General features: G+C 41.6%; 1 non-coding gene across 1 annotated transcript in view; it reads right to left on the minus strand.

The window, feature by feature from the left end:
• LOC103479571 (uncharacterized) overlaps positions 1–22,905 on the minus strand; it is a 25,254-nt gene extending 2,349 nt beyond the window's left edge. The window contains exons 1-2 of the transcript XR_001777529.1: positions 22,751–22,905; positions 13,872–13,987 (exon numbers count right to left, since the gene is read on the minus strand). This is a non-coding gene — a transcript (uncharacterized LOC103479571). The remainder of the gene's footprint in view (positions 1–13,871; positions 13,988–22,750) is intronic.
• Between the last annotated feature and the right edge of the window lie 2,346 nt (positions 22,906–25,251).

Raw genomic sequence — 25,251 nt, forward strand, 5'->3', positions numbered from 1 at the left:
CATCAACATCAATTCAAATACTGCGAACTACTCCTTTAAGATCTGATCCAACATTATAATTTAAGGCCATTGACAGAAAAATATTCCAGCCTCAATCAAAGGCTGCCCCAATGGCAACAAATCCATCACAAGACTCTGACACACCACATAGAAAATCTTCCCTGGAGTTTGCCTACATTTATTAAATGCACTACACATGTAACCCTGCAGAAAAAATGTCAAGAGGTGCAGGTAAGGCCACTGACGATTTGATCCTCCACACCTCTGTGAATATGTATTGGGGCACAATTAACCATGACGCCATCACAAGGTGAGGATATAACWCTSTTACGATGTTTCTCCGGAATACATGCAGGCGCACACACACACAGATACACACACAGTTGAGAGTGGGGTTGTAGTGGGGCAGCTGTGCCAGGTTCTTTAAAGGGAGTGTGGACCAGGGGGTGTGTAACGGGTGTCCCTGGTGGGCTGAATCCAGGTCATCTTTTGAAGTGACTGCTAATCCCTTTAATGCAAACTACATGCCCCACTTGCTGCGCTCTGTTTAAAACATGGCCTTGGACTCCGTAAACTGGCATGGACTAGACACACCTGTCAYAGAGTCATCATCACACATGCGTGCACACGCACGCAAACATCATAGTGGACACTTTTCCTTTCGCACATAGATMCACTGGCCAATTTATTAGATACGTCCGTTCAATCGCTTACTAGCAAAAACCGCAAAAATGAGCCAATCACATAGCAGTGACTCAATTTTCTTAGGCATCTAGGAGAAGATGACTACTTAAAGTTCAAACCAAGCAATGAAAAGCAAAATTGGGCATATAGAGAATGGTCCAAAAAGAAAATATCCAGTGAGTGGATATTGTTTGCGTAGTCCTGTGGATCAAAGGTCATGCTGAGTTCAGAAGAGAATTGACAGACTGGAGATAATAAAAAGGCAACAGCAGTTCACACAACCATGCTTTATCAACCAATGTATGCAGGATAACATTTCTGAACACAACACTGAAACTTGAAGCAGATGAGCTACAGCACCAAAAGACCACAGGTTTCACTCATGTCAGGCAACAATTCTCAGGATTATTAAAAGCAGATAATAATTGATTGGRAAATGTGCTTAGTCTGATGAGGAATTTAATCTATGAGAAAYGATAGAGTCAGAATTTGGCTTAAGCAACATTAAAGCATGAATCCATCCTACACTGGATTAATGCTTCAGGTTGCTGGTGAAGTTTGGCATCAATTGAGCATGTTTTACACACCACASSCTACCACAGTGTAACCATGCTACGATAGCTACAACCAGCAAGATATGGCTCTTCTCAAACAGGTTTCTTGAACATGTCAATAAGTTCATTTTGCTCCAATAGGCTCCTCAGTCACCAAAGTGCAACCCAGTATCACATTTTTGGAATGTGAGATTCACATCACATCCTGCATTTACTGCTGACAAATCGGCAGCAAATCATGAAGATATCGATTCAAATTGGACCAAAATCTCTGAGCCAAATTTATGGGGCCTTGAACCAACTACGACATGCAGGATTCAGAAAGTTCAGAAGGGAAAATTGGAGATCAGCCCGGGACTAGCAAGGTTTTATAATAAAGAGTCTGGTGAGTGCAACTTCACAATTAAGAGATAAAAGTGCATTCATCAGCATTTGTTTTAGTAACTATTAAATATTCCTGCCCAACCTGAGAGAGGTGGTTTACCAAAGCAGTCACCTTCAGTACTGTTGGTGCACAATCCCTCAGGAAGGACTGAAAGATGCCTATTAGCCCCCCYTTGAATTCACTCCTTCCCATTTTACCCTTTCAGCTGCCTCCGCATAAAGCATTTAAACACCTCGACAGCTTTCCTTTTAGCTGGGGCGATTACTTCCCGACAGGTGGGGTAATAAGCTGTTTGACGGGGAGCAGGATTGTGACCCTGGTACGGGTTAGCGTGGCTCGCCGGGGCCCCTTTTTTTTAAAGAGGCGGCTCCTGGACAGCTCCTCCTGCCTTCCTCTCCCCTCTCTCTTGCTGAAATAAAGCTCCTTTAAGTGAGTCTGGGAGGAGACTCCCCATGGGATGCTCTCCCTCTCTCCTCACCTCACCTCATCTCCCTCCTCACACTCCGCCAACCCCCCCTCCGGTGAAGACATCCTTGGCGTTGCTGAGGAGGGACAGGAGCACGGCAACCTTATTAATGAATGCGGCCCATTACCCGTCAGCCTGGCTCCTCAGTGACTCCCAGAAGCCCCTGCAGTACGTGACTTCAAATGGCAGGATATTGACACGGGGGGAGAGCAAAGCGGCTAGAACCGACTGCGTGTGTGTATGTGTGTGCAAAAGAGAGAAACAGAGAAAATTTGTGCTCAACTGAGAGTGTATGCCTTTGTGTGAATGTGCCAGTCCATCTAGGTGGGAGTGCGTGTGTGCGTGTGTGTGCGTGCGTGTGCGCGTGTGTGTGTGTGTGTTTGTGTCAGTGTGCATATGTCTGGACCCCAAAGGAATGTAGCTCCTTGGATATAATGTAGGGCTCGTAACAGCTATTAGAGGGGAAAATAACCCCTCTGGGGAACAGCTCCCCCCCCCGCTCTGAATGTCCCAGCTCTGCCTGACACACACTGCATTCTACCTTTTTCCTTAAACATGCCAGGAGTTTTTACACTGAGGGCTTTCTCAAGGACGGTGTTAAACGACTTCAGTGGCTGTGGCAGCCATGCAGACTAAAGGGAAATAGAAGAAAAAAAGGAGAAGAAAAAAAAATACGCTAAGAGAAAATGAAACTGATACCTTTATCTCTGTGGATATTGAACTCTGCAGAGCAGCTATAAACTGTTCTGTGTATAAGTACAAAGGAGTGGAAAGGAGGGCGAKGGAGGAAATCCGCTTTCCAATCTTCATCCTTGTCAAGTTCTTCAAGTTACTTCTGTGCAATTGTTGGACGCAACGAATGCCTACAGTGTGCAGCCACAAATTAGATATCACACATGCAGTTCACTCATTGCTTTTTGTAAGAAAATGAGCAAAATGTCCACTGCACCCGTAAAGAGGATGTCACTAATGGTGTCACACTAGAATCGCAGCAATTTAGGATTAGTTGCCCTCCATTAAGCCTTTTAGCTCTCATCCTAACTCCAATTCTATTCCCCCTGAAACTCTGCCATTCCCCTTATCATCCATTTCCCTCCCTTATATCCAACCCTTAATCTCCTCCTCGATCCTTTCAACCACCTGCTGGCCACATAGGCCTGCTGTAGTTACCAGCGGTGTTCAGGTAAACCGTAGCAACTCAATTCTACACTAAATTAAATTTTGCGCTGATCGATAAGGCACACCCGCTTCGGCCTTCTGAGAAGCGAGCGCCCCTTTTCTCTTCTTGCTTCTYCTCACATCTCAGGCTTCATGCCAGCGTTAAACCGACACTTTCATCTGATTACATCACCCTCTGCAGCGCCCCCAGGGGTAGTGGAAGAGGAGGGAGAACACCCGGCAGGGGTCTGGTGTACCCATGCAAACAGGTGCAACGTGTCTTCAGGATTTAATGCTGCTGCAGAGAGACGAGGGGGAGGGAGGGAGAAAATAATGGGGAACGATTGGGGAAGGAGCAGAAACCAGGAAAGAGCAAGTCGGCTAGGGAGCTGATTTATTAACTAATCATTCTTTATGTCGTTCCCCATTGCTCTGGTCTCCATCGATAGTGCCCGGTCTCCAGTGAGGCAACAGAGGTGCATCTCTTGCATCAGCTCTGCAGAGGAAGGCCACTGGACTCAGACACAGAAGCTCCCCTTTCATCTGATCCTGCTGTATTAGTGAAAATCTTCRCATTGTCCGGCATCACAGAGAGCGAGATGTAAAGCTTAATCGTCACGCTAACAAAGTTTGATTAGCAATATGGTAATACCTGCTGAGCACATGTTAAGTGTATTGTGTCTGTTCTTTCTACCCGGTGTAACGTTAAAGCCAGGTTTTATTGAGTGGTTGGAGACCTGACTGCGCAATAATGACTTTTTAAGCCATGGCCTTTTCACGGTTTCTTGAACAAATAAAGCTGTTTGCACTTTAAACAAACGCAGCGCTAACCAGTGAATTGACCKGAATGTGTCCCATTATGCAGCCTTTATTTWWAAAAAATCTATTTTCTAGGCAGTTTATTCATAATTATGTGTTGCATATACTTGGGAAATACGTACATTATTGTTATAAAATGCAGTAATGAATTTTTTTTTTACAAGAAATAAAATGATTATGCCTGATCTCACTGCACAACAAAATTAATTTCACATTGAAACATAATTWAAAAAAAACCACACAGGTCATAATCAGACTGAATAGTTCTCGGGGAAATTATAAGAGAACAACATAAATTTAACTTGGTTAAAATCACAAATATATTATTGGTTATGTTAACGGAGTCTAATTTAAAACACCTTAATGTTTTATTTTTTGCTTATATCCCCCTGAAAATGTAAACATCAATCCAGAGTCAAAACAAATGGCTCCCTTGTCTATTGGCTCTGAAAGTGCATGCAGTCATGCACTAAGTATATAATTAGCTGTKGCTGGACAATGGGGAGTTCTAAGACAGACTTGTACAAACCCTCTRTCACTGAACTGAATGACTGAATTCATTTAAAGCATAAAATAATGATGACTTAAAAAATGCTCAACAATATTACACTGAATTTTCCCATCAAAGTGCTTCAAGTGCATCTTTCAGGATGGTGTCAGACCCAGTTCTTAACTGGTTGAACATAATAATTATTTTAATATCTTACAAACATAGTGCCGCCTCAGAGGAGTGTCTACAAACCACTGTAAAGTCTCCTCCAGTTAGAGCACCTGTCAGTTTTATTCTGTGTTTTTGTAGAAAATCGCTTTTGCACTCAGTTGGACTTTAATGCACCTTTAAGCAGCAAACAATGTTTGTAACCAGCTGATTGTTAATCAATATCAGAWAAYAGAACCTCAAAAAGCAGCAAAACATGGCATTGACTACAAGATTGAATATTATTATTTGGTGATTGCATTAGGCCAGTAATGTTTAGGAACTCAGTTGGAGGTAGTGGTTCAGCAGAAAACTGCAGCCACCGCTTTATGTGGAGCATTGATCAATTTAAACATAATGACAGGATTCAGGTTGCGTCTCTGAAGGGTGTGTGTTGCTGATGTGCTCCCATTCTGAATACCACATATGAAGAAGTATCGCACGTTATTTTTGGTGTGGTGTTAAAATGATTTGGTGATTGCTGCGATTCTTGGAAGACAGTAGAATGTCTATGAGAGCTGCAACACACATGCGATAAAAGGTTTTAACATGTAAATAAAAAATCCGGGCCAACCTCGCATCACTTGTGAGGTGATCAACCGGAGGCGATGGTGGAGCAATGTTTCTCCATCACTCTGCGTTTTCGTATGTCACCGAGTTTCAAGGTAGATATGCAGTAGCGTGATGGAAGTATTTTAGCTTTCAGCCAACAGTAATATTTCTACAAACTAACTTTGTCTTTGAACGTTTTAATGTTTTACGTTTATGTCACTTAAAAATGTTCTTTGTCCAGGAACAATGACCAGAACTATGAGTAATTGTGTGAGATTTGTGATATAATTTGAAATGTCTTTTTGCTATTTGGGAGAAAAAAAACAAACTCCAGGGAAAGACAGGAGTATTGCATTCKCTCTGGCACTTTAATGGTGTGTTGAACTTGCTGTCCAGTATCGACTCAGTCCTTCCTTTGTGCTTTCCCTACTGTCGACCGGTCCACCGAGGGAGTAATCCTTCCCTGCTCTGACCCCAGGCCAGGCTTACTGCTGGCTAGTTTAGCCAATGGATATTACAAAAAAAAAAAAAAAAAATCAAATAATAAATAAATAAAACAGCAGCTGGCATTCTCCACAGTCATCACTTATCGGACCATGGGGAGGGTTGACCCAAAACACTGTTGCACCACAACCAGCCCAGTCTCCTTGGTAACAGACAGTCTTGTTTGAAGCGAGGTGCCCAGGGAGTCATGGTCATACTGTAACAGCACTAGGCGAGGACGGAGATGACAACAGCAATGGATTTCACTGTATTCCATGTAGCCACACTGAGCGACTATAAAAATACATCTTGAATCCATAACGTTTGAAACACTTTGAGACATCTAAGCACCCGGAGCATATACTTCTGAGGTGTAACCGGAGATGACGGAGCACCGCTTTTTTTGTGGGCCGGGTCTTTTGTACCTCCAAATGATACTCATTACCCTGTCTAAGTAGACAAGTGAATGGTACTAGAAACACACTATGCAGTGATCCCGCTGTTTGACTGAGGTAGCAAAACAACTGCACAACTGCTGTGTTATTATGGGGCCTCATTAAGTGAGGAGAGAGTGGGAGAGGGGGAGAGGGAGAGAGGAGCGTAGATGGAGAGAAGGCCAGTGAGGGGGAGAAAAAAAGGGAGAGAAAGAGGAATAGAAAAAACACAAGAGAGCGATACAAACTGTATTGTGAGGTGATAGCAACACACAGATGCCTTTCCAGCCAAAATGAAGTCTATGACTAAAGAACCCAATTAAGGGCTTTCTTAGGGGAACCATCTTGGGAGGGGGATGGGTCTTCCTGGGACACGAGCCCTGGGCTACATCCTCTAATTAGACAGAGCGAGGGGGGAGGATCTCTGCCTGTCACTGGGAGGGAGATGGGGTCCGTGGGGTTCCGCATGTCAGTCCCAGAAACAAAACACAATTACTTTCACATTTAACCACTTCAGTAAGGGACAGACTTTGACTGGGGATATTTCAGAGCGCACCCCTGCTTTTCAAATGATGCTGCAGTGGCGGATATGATCGCAGATGTGGGCAAAATTCTTTWAAAAAAATTTCCACAGTTCTACAAGAGAGAAACAGTTGTTTTGGAGTGTTGTTTTGTATGAGTCAAGGCAAAAATAATAATAATAAAAAAAAGTACTTCTAGCTGACATCATTTTCAATGTGCAAGTTGTTGCCATTATTGCTAAAATTCCAGACTGGAGTTTGTCAGTCGTTCTAGCTCACAGGTACAGGTGCAAATGTTTCCTTCTCATGGTACAGACCATGTAGGGTTTAATTATGGAACATGTAAAAAGAAAGATGAGCTTAAAGTCACACTAATGCATTAAAATTATTCTTAAATTTGGATTACCAAAAGACCACTACAAAGCCTGAGTTTATGAAGCTGCAAAATGGTCCCAGACAATCACATTACCACCACCAAAACAGGCTGCAAGAATTATACATAAAGCAGGATATTTTCATCACACAAATTATTTTTTTTTCAACCATCTAGGCTGCTGAAAATGTTTGATTTAGTTGATTTCTATGCTGCACAATGTTTATATAAAGTTAACAGAAATATATAATAGATCAGTTTCTCTCTTAATAAATAAATACTGGATACTGAGCAGGACTCAGTGTAGTGAATAAATGAAAGCACCAATTGATAAAGTCTATACTTCAATACAGTATGTAATGCAGTCTTTTATAGTGTGGTAATTTCTATGATGCTACAGCAAACACAAACACGTTGCTCTAAAACAAATAACAGCCCACCACCGTTGAAGATCACTGGCTAACAATGAAATACATCCTTTTACACAAAAATATGCAAATGCAGCTTATTAACTATGAGAGTCCATATTACTGGTGTAGGACTCAGGATCAAAAGTCTTGGTCTTTTCTGAATCTAGGCTACATTTTAACTCAGCCTTCTCTTGCTCTTACACATGTTAGACTCCAACTTTTACCTCAAGTCTGGTCAAGACAACAGCTGCACCGTCCTCTTTTTACAGCAACGTAGCAAGAAGGTGCTGGCTGCAACAAATAAAGTTTTTTACTTAAAAAAAAAAAAACGTTCAATGGCGCCACCTGTGCTCCTTTGTGTCGGTGAATAGAAGATAATAGGGACGTGAAAACGAGGGAAAACCTTTTCCACTGCAGATGTATGGATGTTTGTCTGTCTCTACAGTACACAGAAAGAAGAAACTCTTAAGTGATTTAAGTCCTCCACCTCCACCTGTCGCCTCCATTCCTTCTGCCTGCAGCTAATGCCAAGTCAGTTAACGCTTGGATGGATGGATTTACTCTCAGAGTTGTCTGGCTCATCTATTTAACTTTTTTAACAGCTTGTCAAATTTGCTGGATAAGTTGCATGCAGTTGGTTATCTGGGTTTGTGTTCACCAAAATTTKGCCGCAGAGAACATTACAGAAAAATATGGTTCATCATTACAATTAGTTAGTCTTGACCTTGGGTTTGGTCTCCTTCCTTTTTAGTCTTGGATTTGGTCTAGCTTCCCTTGAAGTCTTAGTCTTGTTGTCTTGGTATGGTGGGTTCTTGGCTTGATAGGGTTATTTACACTACAAAAGCAGATTACATGCTAGCTTGATTTCACTGCTTGTTACAGGAAATAAGGTGAGCTTATGATACTTGGGGCTAGGAGTCCGAGTCTAAGTCGGACTCCGACTTAGACTCCGACTTAGACTCGTGTTTACAGTGTTTACAGCATGAATCTAAGTCAAGTTTAAAGTTTTTTGTTTTTTCTGACTTAAGCAGAGTTTCAATTCAAGTCTGAAACCTTAGTCAACATCTCTGGCAAAGGGACAGGGAATGAAGTTTGAAAATACAAATATGTGCTAATTGTGCACATACATTTTTTGCATACACTTATTTTCATAAAATAGAAAAAAAATATTTAACTGTTCGTCAGTGACTCTCTAGACATCCTTGTGTTCCAAATGGCAAAAGTTAAACTTCAGTGTTTGTAAAATATGACAACCAAATTCCGCCTGGAATCGTTGTTCTGATGCCGCTTACTGTGTCCTCTGATACGTTCTGCTAACCTGAAAATCAAATCACTACAGACAGAAAATTAAAACTGCATGAGTTTCCTTGAGAAATGCTCCAAATTGTTTTTATCAAAGTTGCTGAAAAAGTCAACCAAGTAAAGTAAAAGAGACACGTTTGAGGAAAGGATCTGGTGATGGATTCGAGCGCAGTACACCGAGCGTCTCCTCTTTGTTTGGATTTAACTTTCCCCAATGGTGCAACAGAGGAAAAAAAAAAGGACAAAAAAACAGAGGAGCTCAAAGGCTTCTGGGAGTTTTTGTCATGTCTCCCTCCAGACATTGTGTTTGCATGCACATATCAGACCCTGAGAGAGATGGAGACAAAGACAAATACATAGAGGATGCACACAGATGTATACCCACAAACACAGTCTCATATATACACGCACTGCGAAAGAGAATATCCTCCCAGGATCATTAGGTCTGTCATGCTGTCTAATTCTGATCCACCTACAAAAGTAGAACACAACTATTGTGATAAACATCACAAGTCATCTAAGGCGGTATATGTGCTCGTTTACAGCACGCAGCAACAGCGCTCAGACTGGTACGTAATTATAAATAAGCTTAAATATTAATGATTGCGCCTCACAAGTTGTTTTTTTTTCCCCCCCTAATTCGCTCTTGTTTTATTTTGCCGTGCCGCTGTTTGAAACAGTGCCAGGATTCCAAGAACCTGGGGTGATGAAGAAGAAAACAAGTTGTCATATGAAAGGAAATATAAATATATATTTGCCACTTTCAAATGTGTGAAGAGCTGTCACACTTGGCAGATCAAGACGTTCAGGAGAAATTTGGTGTTTGAGAGCCACTTGGGGACAAATGCATAAAGCTTTGCTTTTGTATGACACATTAGGGACTCGGGGCAGTTAGGGCATTTTCCGGGGCATACTTTAAAATTAATAATAGAAAAACTTCTGGGGAATTAGGTCTCCTGCGTCAAACTAAAGAACAGCTTTGAAAGGCGGAGGGAGGGAAAGAAAAGAAGTGTCTAAAATGTCATTTTTGGGAGCTGTCATTTGAAAAATAAGAAAAAAGTAATTCATTCTAATGCTCAAAAAACCCACTCTGTTGCAGTTTTTGCCGCAGACTGGGCTCTCTCAGAGTATCCATCTCTCCCTTTCTTTTCCCTGCGTTCTGCCCGGGACAGACATTATGACAAACATAGCTGTTTACGCTGACCTGGTGACCGTGAAACCTATAAATATGCTTAATTAAAACCGTTGAATTGGTCACAGCTTGGCAATAATGGCCATCACACGGGGAGCGGAGAATCTCATTTGTGAGGGGGGGGTGTAGAAAATGATGCAGATGTGCTCTTGTCACTTTCAGCACTCATTAAGGCTCGGGTGCTTTGGATTGTCTTTGAAGAAATCCTTTTTTTTTTTTTTTTTAGGAAGAAAAAAAAAAGATGCTCCAATTAAGGTGCGTGTCCTGCGGGCGTCTGAGGGGAGGGAGAAGTCGTTGAGCACCCAGATCGTAACGCTTCTCTGTCGATCACAGCGAGACTTACAATACTCTGTGGCTTACAGCAACCTAAAGAAATCGGACGATGGAAAGAATAAACGTCGCAGCGGCTCAGAAGGATCGAGGGAATTTTGTGTGGAAAATGTAACCCGGTTGCTTCTGAGCAACTTCAGCCTCATTTTCTCATCCTTAGAGGACCATTGAGAGAAAATCCTCCTGATTGCAGCCATCCAGCAGTCGGTGCAACACTGAAAGTTAAGCCTATGTGGACGTTCACAAACAACTACAAATGAGTTGCACTCTGAGAAATGTTAGATTAAAGCTGTGGCTGATGCCGAGGATCTATCAGTTAATGAATCTGGTTAATTAATCCAGCCAAGCACCATTGTYGGTGGCTCAGTTCTTTGAAGCCACGCGAAATGCAACTGCATCTAAAACAGCAAAAAAAAAAGGGGGGGTTCACATTGCAATGTGTTCTTTAGCAGATCCATTCAGGCACTTATGAATGGACAGAAGGGGGAACTAAGGTCAAGTGGGTGAGAGGATATACTGTCATTCAGGTGGTCAGTGAGAGACTGCTCAAGCAGCAAGGTTGCCCTCAAAATCAGCCGTTTATGTAATAGCTTTGCTCAGTATTTCATTTTAATTTGTTGAAAGAAGGGGATAAGCAAAGTTGAGACCGTATAAGTTTGCGATGCTAGAGGGGAGTCCTCTGCACACTTTCAGGTGGAGTAGAGGTCTATACATCTCACCGCTTACTTTCTGTCAAGGTAAAAATGGCGAAAAAGAGAAACTGAAGAAACAGAAAAGAAGAGCAAGAGAGGTTTTTCTCCACTGGACTCTGGATTCTGGGGCACGCAGACCCAGGAGTGAGTCAATCTGGTCGGTCTGAGGGGGGCAGCCGGGCGGGGGGTCCTGGGAGGGCTGATTAGACGGATGCTCTCCCATCATCCATCTCGACAGGCTGGCGAAAATTGGCTAGCCCCTCACAGGGTAGAGTTCACGGGGGGAGGATGCGAAGTGGTGCACTGGATACCTGTCACAGCCTTTGGTYTGTTTCAGGATCTCAGCAGCGAATTAATAAAATATCTTCCCTGCTTTRCTTTACCTGCCATGGCAGCTCTCTGTTTCCTTGCTGCTTCCTCTCCCCAGCTTGCACTGGCCCTTTGACCCTTCTCACTACTGTGAGAGATGAGGGGGTCCAGGTAGCCAGCCAGTGGGCCAGAGAGTCAGAGAGGATCAGGGAGAGACTCCAAACTCAGGTCCAAGCAAAGAAAGGATTCTCTTTTGCTAGAGGAAAGTTCTAGTTCAGACAGACTGACAAAAAAGCGGCCAGTATCAGGCAGATATCTTGCAGGGTAAAGGTTGGCAAATGGCGGACAGAAACAACCACACAAGGCCTCTTTCATATTTTGTCAAGTTTTAGCTATGCTTGTAAATAAAATCCATAAGCAGTTCATAAGTTCAGGAAAAACAAAATTTGCAGTGCCTCTCAAAAAATCTTAATACCCCTTGAACTTTTTCACATTTGGTCAAGTCGCAACCACAAACAATGTACAACCGCAAAGTGGAAAATATCACTTTTAAAGAGGATATCTTTAGAAATAAAAAAACCCTGAAAAACGAGACTTGCATATGTATTAAGCTCCCTCATTTCACACTTTATAGAAAAGCGTTTTTCTGCAACTACAGCAGAAGGTCTTATGGGGAAGCCTCTCTACAGCATCATGCTGCCACCAACATGGTGGGGATTGTGTAAGCACAATGGACGGCATCAATATGAACACGTTTTAAATCTGGCAATTTGTCGTCCGTTTGACAAGATTGTTTCAACACAAGAAGKTAATCCAAAAATCCAAACTATTCTATTATACCTCTGGCTGTCTGCTCAGGGTAATTGTCCTTCCAGAAGGTCAATGTCCACCTGCTGTTTCAACGTTTTCACAGAAMCTAACAGGGAATTCTTTRAGGATCCCCAAATAAATATTTAAAGATCTGTGGTTGCAACACGACAAAATAAGAACAATAGCTATTATTGCTGCAGCAAAGCACTGCGAGTAAAAACTCTAAAAGGGCACCACATGACAACTTAATTTCCTTTAAGTATCTGCTTTTACAAGAAGCAACGCGTGTATCTATATGTACGGCACGTGTGTTTGAGATCATGTCATCATGCGCTCACACGGGACCGTCGGAAGAGCACGGAACAGGTTGGAGATAATGATTGTCTTATCCCCCAAGCTCATTCTTGCTCTCCTTTCATAACCCCCTGTTTCACAGCAGAATGCTATAGGTCTTTCATGTACTGCACTTGTCTTTTCGCACGCAGTAAAACAATATAATCATGCATGAAACATTACCTCCGGGAGGTGGAGATCACTTCATTCCTGAAAATGTCAAACATAAAAAAAAAAAAAAAAAAAAAGCAGGAAAACATCCCCAGGTTATTTGAGATTGTTTACAGGTATCTCTCGCAACCCGTGCCATATAGGAAACACTTGTACCAATGAGAAATGAAAACGTGACAAATTAAGGGGGCTTGATGTGACTGAAAGGCATTAACAATGGGTGGGGTGATGCTGAGGCTTTTCATATAATCTTCCCTGCTGCAGAGTTGCGTGTCGGCGGATCAGGACTTGTTTTATTCATGTTCCCGTTGCTGGAATGACCAGCAAATAATGATCACATTCACCTTCCTCCTGGCAGACGCACACCTATGTGTTTACAACCTGAATCTCAATATGAAAATCACTCCCAATCAATGGGCACTTCCTCTGGCTACCAGCTACTGCGCTGCGCTGCATAATCCGAGATCCAGGTCAATGCCACAGGAGGAGCTTTTTGCCTTTTACAACATTAAAGTAAATTAAGAAAAAATATAATTTCAGCACTTTTGAACACCGCAATTATAGAATGTTCATATTTTAGTGATTCAGTTTCAAAAAGGTAATAGAAAGGGATCTGGATATGAGAAGTGCACAATAGAGAATCCCCCAAACAAAACAGAGCTGCTCGAAAACACCACCACAGTGAAATAATATAATAAGGTCTGTTTCATTTTTTCAGGTTCTCCAAGGAGCAGAGGAAAAGATTGCTAGAAAATGGATTATCTCTCTAACATTGCGAGTTCATAAGTCCAACTAGTAACTTTGTTGAAGGGCAGATACCGACTCCCTGAGGACAGAGCTCATATTTAGCCACGAGGCCTCCTCTGTGATTAGGAGAGGAGATGCAGGCATATTGACTCAGCCGTGTTTTTGCCTCTGCACTGTATGTAATTACCTCTTCAAAAATGAGCATTCCGCTAATCCTCTAATTCCAGATATTTTAGTGCTCGGCTGGTCTAATAAGCAAATCAAATCATATCTACACATCACAAATGAGTTTTGGAAACAGACTGAAATAATTCCTTCTGAGTCGCCTGTCCCAGCCGGAGCGGAGGAGGATAGCCGGAGCCCTGTGTTTAGCGCTTGTGGAGCTGAGCTCGGTGATTGGCTGTCTCTTTGTCTTTCCTGGCGGGCTACACCTGGGTTCAAAAGCTCACCTGTAACTCTGTCTGGAAGAAGAACTTCTGTGGGCACTGTGAGCAGTCGTAGATCTTATCCTCCTGTCCGTGGGCAGAGAAAATGTGCTGCTGGAGCTTGTTGGCCTGGACAAACACTGCACAGAAAACAAAAACAAAAAAACATGAAATAGTAAACAAAGAKTGTAAATGCATCTTCACTTTGCTGATGAATYACAATAGACAGCACAGTAAGTGCATCTCCCTAAATAAAACAGACTAATGATTTTTCAAACAGTGATGAAAATGATTTAATTACAAATAAATKATTACATAAACATTTTACAGACACACAGTGGCTGCCAAGTTTAATTGCACAAACCTGGTAATGATAAGAGGAMGGTTGATTCTGTGTGTGGTGAACCATGTCTTCTGGAATAAACTGAAAAACTGTGTCTTAAGGCCACTGCAACCAAAGCCTCACAAAGCACAAATATGGTTCTCGACAAAAGGACACCTAATGATTTGGGCGGCCTCAGGACCCCAGTTACAATAAGAAGTGACTTTATAGTTAAACATCATGGAATAACGGCATTTATTTAAATGTTCAAACACATGTAYGYCTACTGATTCTCTCATGSATCTAATARTGGGGAAAATAAAAAGAATCTCAGTCAGCTTTTGGGTTTGGGAAACATCTCCCATTGCAATTAATTGTTGTTACCATAAAAATCATGATAAAGATGAAGGATATGGTAGTTGTCTATCTCTATTTTCCACATATTAACGTTTTGTTCAACACCAAACCCATCTGGAATCTAAGGCTCATCAGTTCAGATCACAGACCCAGTTAAAGTCCAGGAGCAGTAGAAAAGGTCTTTGAAAAATAAATAGGCCCAATGAATTATAGCTTCTCTACCATTCTTAGCAGTAGGCAGGACAAACTTCTTTGCCAAAGACACAGCTTCAGTTCCACTTGCATGGAGCAAGTCCACATGTTTACATTCCAGATGCTTAAAAGGTTGTTTTTTTTTCCTGGCAGTGTCCCAAAAAGCAGCTGCCATGTAGACAGCATCTAATCAATTTTTGAGAGACTTGGTGAGCCAACATCTATATATAAAATAACAGTGAACTTTGGAGATAGTTTTACCTCTATGCTTAATGGAAAGTTAAAAATGGGYCCTTGTCTAGCTTTGTGTTCAGTGGCTAAAAGAAATGGGCTTCTGTGCCATTTTGTATGTATRCCTCTGGGGAAAAAAAGTCATGGACACTAAGAAACTATTTGCYTTGAGAAACTAAAGTATAAATTAAAGATAATGCTTTGGTTACATTTATTTTGCAAGCAATTGTTACRGATAGAGGTAAGTTGTAGGASAYGTGAGTTTGTTCAAAGCAATTAGCTTCCAATGTGTRAGTTCTTACCCCACTGAAAGGTGGGATTTTTCATTAATGTTTTGTATGAAATCATTTACCAGGAGTGCTAATAAATGTGGCTGGCACTACATATTGGTTGGGATAAAACAGTTTCTATGGAGTAGAACGGTCACATTTCTGGTGCTGGAGCTGGTTAAATTCATGACGTTTGGGGAATAATGATGCTCTTTATTTAGCACTGCTGTGGGGACAACAAGCCGGGAAATAAACAACCACAAAAACTGGCATGGCTTCAAGTGCAAAACATGGCCTCCATTAGTCTACATCACTAATTACAGTATATTGACAGTATAAATATTCATGGTGCTCCACTACTTATTCATGCAGGCACAGATTATAACTCACCAACATATAAACACACAACTCGCAGGAGCTTAAAACACATACCATACATTTGTGCTTTAATTAAGCCACGGTCAACATTAAAAAAGCTAAGTGGGGATGCGACTGTGTGCGCCTGAGCGACTTGTGTTGGTATGCCCTCCAAGGAGCACTTCAAACACACCGTTTGTTATCCCGTATCCCTGTGCTTTAAAGATGGCTTTCTAATCYCAAAGGTCTGGTTGCCGTGGAAAAGTTAGCACAAGGGGGCTTCATTTGAATTTCTTACAACTCAAAATAACTTGTTTTTAAATGGATGCACTGGTGGCCATGGGGTGACAGAGGAAGACAAGAAACAGCCACAAAAGGTGAGGCGTCTGTMAGAGAGAAGGCTTTAAGGCTCACTATGGCCCCATGCCGTGGATGTACAACTTCAACAAGTAAGGAGTCGGGCTCACCTGGGAGAGCGATTATTAATTATTGAGCGGTGTAGGGTTGAGAAACATTCGGCTTCGGTGAATGTCACACTCCCTGACCTGGGAAATAAAAGTTTAGATCCATAGCAGACACGCTGCGGGGACGCTGTCAGACTGCTAATGCCTAGGTGGCAGCTGTCTGTGGAACATGGCAGCGAYGTTAACCGCAAATGAACAAATCTCCTCTAATGAACAAACAGCAACTCCATGGCCCATTTCTGAGACTAACGACCACAGCAATATGAGGATAAACATAACTGCCAGTTTTACGACTGGTAACAAAACATTTCGGCTCCAGGTTAAGACCTCAGCTATAACACTTATTTGGGCTCTCCCTTATGCTCCAAAAATGGCAACAATTTTCCGTGCGGAACCCGTGCTCTGGAAGCAGAAATTGTGCTGATAAACAATGGCCCTTTCCTTCAGCTGCTTTTTGTCTGCATATACAGTACAGAAGCAGGTCAGAGCAGCTGCAGGAAGCCTTCATTATGTCTTTGGCTGGAGGAAGAAAAAGTCAATACAGCAAAAATAAAAATGGATTTGAGACTTGGGGGGCCTTCAAATACTATACAGCATGGCCAAACACAACTGAGACGTCAAGTTAGATGTTACTCGCTGTTAACGTGTAATTCTGGTCCAATGAGGGGCAAATTTGTAATCAGTTTTGCATTTACCAGTTGTAGGCTGACATTCATTGACATCCACAAGGAAAGTGATGGCTAATGAAAAGAAAAAAAATAATGCTATTAATGTTTCAATGGYCTAGTTGAACAATAGCAGGGTTAATAAATASTGAAAAAGGGTATTATTTTTTTATGTATACGAGCTGCCGTCTCAACAAGGGAGAAAAAGCTTTTGAAATTTTTTACATTTTGTTATCTTACAACAACAAACTACTATATAAATGGAATTTAACAAAACGGACCAATACAAAGCAGTACGTAATTGTGAAGTGGAAGAAAATTCAAAATTGTTTTTTAATTCTTTAACAAATCAAAAAAGCATGTTGAGAATTTGTATTTATCCCCCTTTTACTCTGATGCCCATAAGTAAAGTCCAGAGCCACCAACTACCATCAAAAGTTACCAAGCTGCAGTTACACCAGCACTGTGTAGAGTACACCACACGGCATGCTGGGTAAAATACAACCAAAACAGACACACGTCTTGCGCTACAGTGGGCCTTGTTGACAAACGTCTGAGGTCCCCTGACCCATTGTTGCCTTAACACCAATACGTTTACTTGCATTAACGCTTGCAAGCAATAATTTCCAATCAGTGATTATGATTGGGATTTCTTTAGGATTACGTTGAAACTATTTTTACAAATTTTGTGCAACAAAGGTTTCAGTGTCTTTAAAACCTTTCTATTAGAATATTGTTGCAATATACAGTAATTGTTTTGGAATGTTTTGCCTTGCTGAAGCTTTTAACAAAATCAAATTAGAATYGGTTCTCAACTGGTTTACCCGGTTAAATAAAGCTTAAGCAAATAAAGAAAAAAAGCCCCAGCAAAACTCTGAAGGACCTCCAGAAATCCACGGTTAAAGTGGGAGAATCTGTTGACATTGTTCAGTTRTGCATTCCAAAAATCTGACCTGTCTTTTTGAATGGAAAGAAGAAGGCCATTGTTAAAAAATGGTAAAAAAGTATCTGTTTCTTCATGTTTTCTGTTTGTCATAAACCATTTGAACATGCAGAAGTACATGATCTGATCAGATGAGATAAAAAGAAAACGAATAATATGTCATTTGTAAAGCAGTCCAGAAGTGTCACGCATTGGSAGCATTACAYTGTGGCTATGTTTGTATACCTCTGCAAGACTTCAAGATWTTTATAAAAAATWAAAATAACATGAAGCAAAGGTGGGATTCTTTTTTCCACTTTACAACTTTGCGCTACTTTGTGCTTGTAAAAAAATGCTTCCATGCAGTTACGTGATAAATTATGAAAAGGTTTGAGAGTTTTTCAAGGCACTGCAAGTGCTCAGAAATCTGCACTTGCAGAAGTTACATATCTTGTTTTATGTCATAAAAACCATGCTTTGTCCCTTTGTCTGTTGTGATTGTCTGTCACATCTGCATGAAACATGTAAAAATGCACTGCAATAAAGGGATAAGCTAGAATGCACTAAGATGGGACCCTGTTTTGGCATTTGGCAGTTTGAGAAAGATATAACATTTACAACTACATTGCTTCTTCCGAAGGAGCTGGGAGGGAGGCGCAGATACATCTCTTCTTGGAGGGTTGAAACAAGGATAGAAAGAAAYGGGAAAGAAATAATCCAAAAAAAMCACATCCAAACAGGATCAACGGCTGGCCATTGTGTCTCTCCCTGCTGAGAGTGTGAGAGGGGARAGAGCGAACTTTGTGGAGTTTGTTGGCCACAGAGCCAGAGCAGAGCCAAGCTGCACAGAGCTGCACAGAGCGCTGAGCCGGGCTGGGCATCAGGGGTGTCAGGGCTGAGGGGGCTGAGGGGCCAAGGTCTTCTCGCTGTGGGGGATATTAAGCCCTCTGATTAGATCTCATGGGCCGCGCATGGCAGACGTCTCCTTTACTACAGGCCCCAGCTCATCTTTATTTTGGCAGGGTGGTGCTCTCTGCAGGCTGCACTGCACCAATACTAAGCTGTTTGTGTGGGGAGAAAAAAATAAGTTTATCCCCCCCTTCTTCCGTTCTCGTTTTCATTTATTTATCCGTCTAGCCTACATGTGCTTGTTTCTGCTTAATTTGAGAACTCACGACACGAAACCTTATCTGAGGGCTCTGAGGCGAAACAAACAAATTGGGAGTTGATGCAGAGCTGCAAGCAGATAGCTGTGAGTTCCAAGTTAAAGCTTAGTCCTCTGTTTTCTTCTTCTGTGTCTAAGTTGTCATGAACCTACCTTCACATAGCAGCAGCATGTGAGCTGCAACTAAACAACAAGCTAATTAAACTACCTTATTTGTCACACTTGTGTGGATTTTAAGGCAGTGCATCCTGTAGTTTTTCAAGTTTGTTCCTCATGTGGTGACATAAGTTGAAAAAAAAACAGTGCACACACACACATACACAGGACTTTCATCAGACACACTTTCTTCTGTTTTGTTTGTCTTAAGCACATATTCCCAATCACAATTTCCACACCAGCCCTCCCTACAGCTCCTAAGGGTGCAGGCAGACACTTCTAGCTGCAGGCTCCCCCACTTCTGAAACCTGTCAAATCTGTCCTGGGAGAGTCAGCCTCTCTCTCATCATCCAGGGGCTTATGGACCTCTCTCCATTTACCCTCCCTCCCTTACACAGCTCTCTTTTCCTCCTCCACTTCCCTCCTTTCATCTCACATCCAAACTTGCCAGTTGCAACCTTCTCAGCTTCCTTTAAGTTTTGTCTCCTTTTCTCCTCTACATTCGTCTGTCCTTATCTACTGTCTTTAACTTACTTTCCCTAATACTTTTCTCCAGTCTTTTTTTTTTTTTTTTTTTGCAGTGCGATGCAGTCCTCTCGCCACTTCAAYCTCCCTTCTGCTCCCAAGAGTTTAGATTGGGGATAATCAGGTGTGTAGAAAGAATGACAATCACTCATTGCCTCCCACTGCGTTTTGGGTCACAAGGGGGCAGATCAAACCGAAACATGTGCACTGAGGGGGAATGGGCTTTTAAACAAAGGGCAACCTTGTTAAACGAGCGCGCTCAACGGCCCTGCCACCACCTAGTTTGATCAAAGTTTTGCTTTCATGTTYGGACTCAATCTATCTACTGAAGGCATCCTTTAAATCTATGAAAATAATGTATTTTAGTAACCCGGGCATGTAGTAGTTCTRGTTTAGTTCAACCAACTGTGAATGCAAAAAAAAAGACAGCCCGTGTGAAAGTAACAAAATATATAAAAMWWTTTTTTGCAAAATAAGTTAATTTGTCTWCATACATGAGCATTTAMAAATGGCTAACAATATTTATATAAACCACTCAACGGGCAAAAAAACAGTCACTCCTCTCTTTTGGTTTAACAAAGGCACCTTAATGGTGCATGATTATTTTTTTCTTGATTAATAACAGTTGCATTAACTATTTATTAATCATTTATAAGAAACGGTGTATTGGCAGTACTATTGCAAAGTGTGGTATAAATTTGTACCCCTCACGGGGGCTGAACACACATGCATCCCACACATTAAAAATGTGTAAATGTATGGAAACCATGTCTTATATTTGTTTAATTTTACAATTACGAACTACATTGTGTTGGTTTATCACATAACTCGCCAATAAAGACATCAAATTTCATAGCTCAAGCAGCACAAGGGCTTTTCTAAGGCACTGCACTAAAAAGATGTCCATGGAAATCCAGAGTATAGAAATAAAGTATTGAGTCCAATTGCTAAAAAAAAAATAAAATCTTTTTTTTTAGAAACCCTAGAAGTTTTGTATGTTTTATCAGTTAGAAAGTTTTAAAAATAAAGTTTATGTCCAGCTAAATCAGGGACAAATGTCTTCTTTCTTTTATTTTCTTCGACTCGGCTTGAAGAAATATATTCAAGGACAGCTGTCAGCTAATCTCTCAATTGCTCTGTTCCCTCCAAGTGCTCTGACTTCAGCTCGGCCTGCCTGTCCCCCGCATCCCCAACAGAGGGAGGCCTTTCAGTTCATCCTGTACTCTCCACCGCACGGCTTCCCAGCTACCACAGGCCTCTTCGCCCATCTGTCTGTCTGCTCGGCGACCGCTGTCCTRAGGGGGCACTCTGTCTCTACCTCTTTCCCTCTCCCTTCCTCCTAGCACCCCCCCCCTTCTCTCTCTCTTTCCCTCTATCCCTCTTCTCTCTCATGTGCCGTGATCGATATGGACGCTGAGGGAGTGGGGGGACCTGTCTGTCAAAGACGGGCGCTGGAAAATGAAGGCTCAGATGAAGGAGGCATGCTCTGTATATTAAATGCCTGGACCCCTGTGAGGGGTGGAGGGAGAGGAGTTTCAGGGTGGGGGGGGGGAAATATCAATAGGCTTCTTCTAAAAGAGGCATAAGGCCAAAAACAGTGATGCAGAGTAGAGGAGGGGAGTGCATGGAAGGACGCTGTGAACTGAGGCGGATGAAGACGTTTGGGAAGACGAAAAGATGCAGAACAGTAAATAATGATATTAATTGATCCAACAAGCAGACATGAGGCAAATGAGTTTATTGTGCGATGGATGGATGAAGCTGGGGGCGGCGGAGGGGTTAGAGGAAGTAGGAAGAGGAAATGAGCTGGACCCAAAAAGTGTTAGGAAGAGTAAAGAGCTGAGAAGGGAGAAAGAGTGAAGAGCCGAAGTTAACGACTTTGCAGATTTCATTATAGAGATAGTTAACCCTGTTGACACTGAAGGAGGGCGCTATTCTCTCAGGAGGAGTCCGGTCCTTCCACCTCCACGCACAGAGACAGATGAGATCATTACAGCTATCAGCACCACTGCCATCCACAATTAGCACATCTCCTTTTCTTTCTCCGCTCCTCCATCCACCCATCTCCCCCCAGCTCACACTGTCTTAGCCCCCCCCCTCCTCTCCCCATCTTTCTTCCTCCCCCCCTTTCACCTTGTGACACTTCTTTGGCCTTGATTTTGAGGCAATTTGACGAAACAAAAAGCCACATGGTGCAAACTSCTATCAGCTTTATACGGCTGGGTTGCTTGACCTTTCAAGACTCGTTTAGAAGCTACAGCACCTTGAAAAAGTATTTGTATCCCTTGAATTTTTTCACATTTTTTGACGTTAAGATCACAACATTCAATGTACTTAATAGGGATCTTCTGTGAAAAAAAAAAAWAACTCAAAGTAGAACATAATTGTGAAGTGGAAAGATTTTTTGCAATAATTTTTTTTTTTAAATTAGAAACTAAAACGTGTGGGATGGATAAGTAATAAGAGAAAAGGCAGAAAGTCCTACAGAAAACCCAGCAAACATTGTGAAGATTTTTTTTTCTTTTTCATGTTGTACATACAACATGTTGTGTTTGGAGGAAAACTAATACACAAATACACCATGGAGTGGGGATGTTTCATTTCAGCAGGGACATAGAAGCTGTTCAGAACACATAGCACAATGGATGAAYTTAAATAAAGGAAGAAAGCCTGTTAAAAGTTACAAAAGACTTCATACTGGGGTGGAGGTTCACCATTCCAGCAGGACAAAATCCCTAAAAATACAACGATATCAGTGGCTTGGAGCATGTTCATATTCATTATGAGAATATATTTGACCCTAATCTCAGAATTTCTGGTAATGTTTTTAAATGGTTGCTAGCTGTTCTCAATATGACAGAGTGTGAGCTATTTTTCAAAAAGAATTGAACAAAATCTTCAGTCTCTAGATGTGGACATGGAAACAAACCCCAGAAGACATGCAGCTGTGACTGCAGCAAAATGGACGTGTGCTAAGAATTGACTCAGTGCTTGTTAAATATGCCTTGTAGCATTTTATGTAAAAATAGCTTTAAACTATGTTGCACATTTCAATTATGCACTGCCTTGTGTTGATCTATCTGATAGAAACTTTAGTTTATTTTGTTGTCATTTTGCTGTCATGTGACTACATTTTTATTAAGTATGACTGGTCAAGACATTGTACTTGCTTTTTCAAATTTTCTTTTTATCAAAGTTAAAAATGACAAATTTCCCATTTATATTTTCTTTTTTTTTTCATTTATTCACTGGATTTGTCTTCAAGGTATTGTGCAAACCTGTAAAGCAGACTGGACACTTGAAGGTTCCCCCCATGCCCTCGAAGCTGTGCTCAATCAGGTGGCATTGAAGCTTCGCCGGTGAGTCGAATGACTGACTACAGAGCTTGCATTCATGGTTCAGTCCTTCCTCTGCGGAGAAGAAACAACACAAACACACAGAGAACCATGAGTGGAAAAATAAACAGAGCATGAACGGCCGGGGAGTAGCAAAAGGTCTCACTCTGGTCTTAACCCTAACACCAACAGTTTTTTTTTTTCCTCCTGTCTGAGGTTTTCCTGATTCAAACAGGAAAAAGAAAGAACACGTGACCCTGTCCCGTCAGACATTAATTGAATAACCAGTTGGGGTTTTAATTGTTCTCACTAAAGATCGCGGTGTACGTCCTCCTTTTGATTAACTTGCACAAATAATGATTTATTTTTAGAATTTGCAAATTAAAATAACAYCAAAAGAGGTTTAGATAGAGGGAGAGGGRTTTGWGATTTGTAGAATCAGAATTTCCACTCAAGAGGATATTTTTCTTAAAAAGATCTTTCTATATTAATATCTTAATATCATCTGTCTCCAGTCTGCTTTTTTTTAATATGCCTGAATATTACATTAAAATTATATTATTGATGAATATAGTGATGGCTACATCAATTGAGATCAACCCCTGGTTCCCTACTATTCTCTTACTTTTTAATCAACTTGATGATGCCTCTAGCACTCTGACTGTTCAGAGGAGTTAGCTCTAGTGTTGGCACAAGAGACACCGAAGATCTTATTTTATTAGTTTCAAGCATTGATAAAATATCCGGCACGTGAAACATGGTATAATAAACCATCAAATTGCGATACTGCACTCTTTGGTGCCACAGTGTTAACAACATGTTAAAATGCAACCGGATGCCGTGTGACTGCTGGATTACAGACACATAAATCCATGTACATATCAAAAACTCCACCAATAACTTTAAATAGATTTCACAACTGTAAACTGTGCACTTTTATTTGGAGCAACCTGCTGACTCAGATTTCCAGAAAAAAGTGCCCCTCTCCACTGTGTCAATAAAAGTGCTTTACACTCTGCCACAGGGCCAGACCGTGCACCATCAAACTCCTGGCAGAGCCCATCACTGCAGGTCTGGGGGCAGGGTGGATACCTCAGGGGCTCATCCAGGGTTTATCCCCAGGTCTCCACAGCCCACTGCCCACCACAGAGGCCCTGGGTACCGGGAGCATGTATACATAATCAAGCTAAACAGCTGTGCGTGGCTGTGTCCAAGCAGAAAGTTTATTGTGCGTGTGTTATTTGYCAAATTAGGTAGAATGAAGCAACTAAAAACGAGACAATAGCAACCATGTAAAACATCTTATTTGCAATCCTTTTTATATTTTACAGCAGGATGTAACATTGGGCTATTATTGCAATCTTTTYTCACTGTCAATTTATTACTACATTTGTATTTTCCTTTTTAGTGTTCACAGTAAGGCTTTTAGACAAAGTAATGGCATCTGTAAAGAAAAAAATAGCTGCCATCACAGTTCCTTTGGCTTCGATTTGATGGTGAGTGCATGTGACAACTGGATCCTTAATACTCCAGCAAAAGAAGGAAATTGAAACATTTCCTGCAGTGGTGGAAGAAACATTGAGAAAGTATATGCACACTGAACTTTTATAATATAGTGCCCTTTTGCCAGATTTTCCCTTACATAATTTCTTAATAACATAAGTATATACTTTCTRCTGAGCTTCTGATAATATGTTTACTGCATGGAAACAAGCGGCAAGCACCATATATYGCYGTGTTCTCACAGGCATCTCTGCTTGACAGGCAAAAACCTATCAAAGTAGTTCAAAAGGGAGCGAGTCGGTGTTGTGTTTGCTGCGATCATGTATTTGACAGATGAGTTACTCTGTACCCTACATGTGCATCTGAGTGTAGCACCAGGTATCAGCGAAAGGTGGGGGAAGGGGGAGGAGGRGAGGTGTAGGGGGTTAAGGGAGGGTAGTGCGAGTGCATTCATGCAGCCGTGCAAGAGGATCGCTGTTCTCTTTGATCGCCACCGTTTGCCTATCTGTGTTAGGACGTGCACACTTGAGGTCAAGTTCGCCGCAGCTTACGCCGGATCCACTCCTCCACCATATGCGCAGCCCTCATTTGACCCTTATACACAATGCCGTCCCTTTAGAGACCTGGCCTGTTTCATTATGCAGATAACTCTGCACCTGCATGACTGACCTTGTGCGAGCGAATGTCTATGTTTGTGTCTGTAAGCAGGTGCATGAGACGAAAGTGGAGGTAGGAAGTTGAAATACTTCAATTTTAAAGGACAAGTCTGGTGATTTTGACAATCAGAATTGAAAAAAAAAAGTGGTATTTGGTCGTATTTCAAATGAAATAGCATATGGAGCAGAATAATCACTGGCACATGTCACTGGCAACATGAACTTTGTGGCCCATACTTAGTTTCTCTTGACATATTTACCATGTTTTACACTTACACTTAAGGA

The sequence above is a fragment of the Poecilia reticulata genome, linkage group LG17 (assembly GCF_000633615.1).
Source record: "Poecilia reticulata strain Guanapo linkage group LG17, Guppy_female_1.0+MT, whole genome shotgun sequence".
Taxonomy (NCBI): domain Eukaryota; kingdom Metazoa; phylum Chordata; class Actinopteri; order Cyprinodontiformes; family Poeciliidae; genus Poecilia; species Poecilia reticulata.